Below are 4,083 nucleotides of genomic sequence, written 5' to 3'. Positions count from 1 at the left end.
TTTTATAATTAGCATGTTTTTACATACATACACACATTGAAAATATGTGCCACAATTTTAGGTATATACTACAATTTTGAGTAAGAACTATTTAAGCAGCTACTACCTCTTGCATCTTATATTTATTCTTCCTAAATTGTAAGCTCATAAGGTCAGTGGCATGAATTAAATTTCTAGGGGCTTTACAACAACATCAAGTGCCCCAATCCTTTTGTCGGTAAATCGCACAAGAGCAGAGTCACATTTACTTGAGAAATAATTACACGATAAATAGTAGCGTTATATATTATCTCCTGTTCAGAGGAATATATACATATTAGAGTTAGAATGCTGGAAGCCATACTAGTTTGGTCTATTACTAATCTATTGTTTAATTGGCCTTTTTTTGTTTCTGCTATACCAACACTTTTTACCTCCATTCCTTCCTCACATACATTCCCTTTACTTTCCCTTTTTTACTTACATCTTACATCAACTGATCTAGCACATGCAGCCCTATTCTAGACACAACTTCCAGTTCATTAAAAAATCCAACCTCCTACTGCACTGTATGTACTGTACATTAGCCAGGCTGCGTCTTAAACCCAGCCGAGGTGTATGCATCACTGATCCCTAAACTTAAAGGGTAGAAAGTCAGTTAAAAGAATATGCTGGAGTCCCTGCACATAAATTCCATGGTGCACTTTGCTATAGGTTTGTCTATATGTTTAGCTCAAAGGGGTAATCCGGTGAAAACCTTTTTTCTTTTAAATCAACTGGTGGCAGAAAGTTAAACATATTTGTAAATTACAAAGCGAAGATGTGATATTCGGCACTGCTCCTACTGGCTAAGCTGGACTATGAGACGGGCGTACGACAAGGATAAACCAATAGAGATGTGGTGGTGCTCTGACGTAGTGGCAAAGTTCAAATCTTCAATACAGTGGAGAGTTAGAAAAACATTGGCACTCACCAGTCTTCTCTTTAAAAGCTTCTTTATTGATACATACTCACAACATGAAATGCAGTCAGGGAGAGGGATCTATGCAGGGGGGCTAAGTAGTAGGCAACAGACTCTGTTTCGCTCGTTACACGAGCTTCATCCGGCCATATCTACCTGGAATTCTGTGCTGCTTCTTATACAGGTGGGCGGCCAATCGCCGGCACTCAGGACCGCCCTCCTCACCTGACGCACCTGACGAGTTCTTGTTAGAGTCTCGTCATTGGCTAACCATCGCCATTTTTGTAAGTGTGTCAGTATAAGAAAGCATATACATAGAAACTTGTATATATACACGTGCATATTAAAAACTAAATAGTTAAAAACAAGGAGCATAATCTACTTTTTCATTTAAACCGAGGGGACCTGCTGCTGCTGTTTGTACGATCCAGTATGTTTCTCTTTGCAGTAGGTATTGATCCAAGCTAATCCCCGGTCTGGGTTTAACTCTTTCTATCCCAGAAAACTTTAGATGATCCAATTGTCCCTTGTGGGCTTTCATCATATGGGCGATAAGACGCTGTGCTCCCTTTAAGGTACGGAGCGAATATAGGTGTTCCCTAATCCGAGCACAAAACTGTCTTATTGTTTTGCCGATATAGTAGAACCCACAGGGGCAATATATGACATATACAACAAACTTGGTTCTGCATGTAATTAAAGGACATCTGCAGTGCTGGGCAAAAAAACTTTTTTTTACCTCATTTAATAGGTCTTTGAAAGACCTTTCCAACGATGTCTCCCCCATCAAAATTGGCCCAGTCGTTCTCCCGTTATCAGCACATGAATTACTGAGGACAAGTGAAAGAAAAACTACATCTCCCATCATGCCTTGTGCTTACTTCCTGTAAGCTGCTGCCCTCCCCCTGTTCTATCCCCCCGAGCAAATTATTATATTGTAATGCCCACATCTCCCTTCCCTATGCATACACCCTCCCCTTCTGCTCATCTCCCCCTCCCCATGCTGGCTCCTGTCCAGTGATGAAGCAGCTGCCTCCGTGCTCACTGTAGTGTGGACACTGGAGAGTGGAGAGTGAAAGGAAAAATGGTAAAAAAACATAATTGTTTGTCTATAAAACTGTCCTGATAGGGGCCCCTCCATCTTTTTCACAACTACAACTCCAAGCATGCCCAGTTATTTTATATGCTGTTCGGGCATGCTGGGAATTCCAGTGGTGCCTCCAGCTGTTGCAAAACTACAAATCCCAGCATGCCCTGTCAGCTTTCTGCTGTATGTGCATGCTTGGAGTTGCAGAGGTGACTCCAGCTGTTGTAAGACTATACATCCAAGCATGCCGTGTGAGCTTTCTGCTGTTTGAGTGTATAAAGGAGTTGTAGTTCACCAACACCTCTACTGTATCAGGAGACTCCTGGGAGTTGTAGTTCACCAACACCTCTATTGTATCTCTGTAGTCTCCTGGGAGTTGTAGTTCACCAACACCTCTACTGTATCAGGAGACTCCTGGGAGTTGTAGTTCACCAACACCTATATTGTATCTCTGTAGTCTCCTGGGTGTTGTAGTTCACCAACACCTCTATTGTATCTCTGTAGTCTCCTGGGAGTTGTAGTTCACCAACACCTCTACTGTATCAGGAGACTCCTGGGAGTTGTAGTTCACCAACACCTCTATTGTACCTCTGTAGTCTCCTGGGTGTTGTAGTTCACCAACACCTCTATTGTATCAGGAGTCTCCTGGGAGTTGTAGTTCACCAACACCTCTATTGTATCTCTGTAGTCTCCTGGGTGTTGTAGTTCACCAACACCTCTATTGTATCTCTGTAGTCTCCTGGGAGTTGTAGTTCACCAACACCTCTATTGTATCAGTAGTCTCCTGGGAGTCGTAGTTCACCAACACCTATATTGTATCTCTGTAGTCTCCTGGGAGTTGTAGTTCACCAACACCTCTATTGTATCTCTGTAGTCTCCTGGGTGTTGTAGTTCACCAACACCTCTATTGTATCTCTGTAGTCTCCTGGGAGTTGTAGTTCACCAACACCTATATTGTACCTCTGTAGTCTCCTGGGTGTTGTAGTTCACCAACACCTCTATTGTACCTCTGTAGTCTCCTGGGTGTTGTAGTTCACCAACACCTCTATTGTATCAAGAGTCTCCTGGGAGTTGTAGTTCACCAACACCTCTATTGTATCTCTGTAGTCTCCTGGGTGTTGTAGTTCACCAACACCTATATTGTATCTCTGTAGTCTCCTGGGGGTTGTAGTTCATCAACACCTATATTGTATCTCTGTAGTCTCCTGGGAGTTGTAGTTCATCAACACCTATATTGTATCTCTGTAGTCTCCTGGGAGTTGTAGTTCACCAACACCTATATTGTATCTCTGTAGTCTCCTGGGGGTTGTAGTTCATCAACACCTATATTGTATCTCTGTAGTCTCCTGGGAGTTGTAGTTCACCAACACCTATATTGTATCTCTGTAGTCTCCTGGGGGTTGTAGTTCATCAACACCTATATTGTATCTCTGTAGTCTTCTGGGAGTTGTAGTTCACCAACACCTCTATTGTATCTCTGTAGTCTCCTGGGGGTTGTAGTTCACCAACACCTCTATTGTATCTCTGTAGTCTCCTGGGGGTTGTAGTTCACCAACACCTATATTGTATCTCTGTAGTCTCCTGGGAGTTGTAGTTCACCAACACCTATATTGTATCTCTGTAGTCTCCTGGCTGGGAGTTGAAGTTCACCAACACCTGTATTGTATCTCTGTAGTTTCCTGGGGGTTGTAGTTCACCAACACCACTATTGTATCTCTGTAGTCTCCTGAGAGTTGTAGTTCACCAACACCACTATTGTATCTCTGTAGTCTCCTAGGTGTTGTAGTTCACCAACACCACTATTGTATCTCTGTAGTCTCCTGGGAGTTGTAGTTCATACACCAGTGTTTCCCAACCAGGGTGCCTCCAGATGTTGCAAAACTACTACTCCCAGCATTCCCTGGTTGGGAAACACTGGCATACACACACACACATAACAGGGACTACAACTCCCAGCATGTGTCATTCAGTAGTCCCCCCCCCAGTATGATATTTATTCCCTGTAGACTATACACCACCAGCCCGTGCAGTGTAATATGTCTCCTTCACACACACA

The sequence above is a fragment of the Hyla sarda genome, chromosome 2 (assembly GCF_029499605.1).
Source record: "Hyla sarda isolate aHylSar1 chromosome 2, aHylSar1.hap1, whole genome shotgun sequence".
Taxonomy (NCBI): domain Eukaryota; kingdom Metazoa; phylum Chordata; class Amphibia; order Anura; family Hylidae; genus Hyla; species Hyla sarda.
This window is presented reverse-complemented; position numbering follows the sequence as displayed.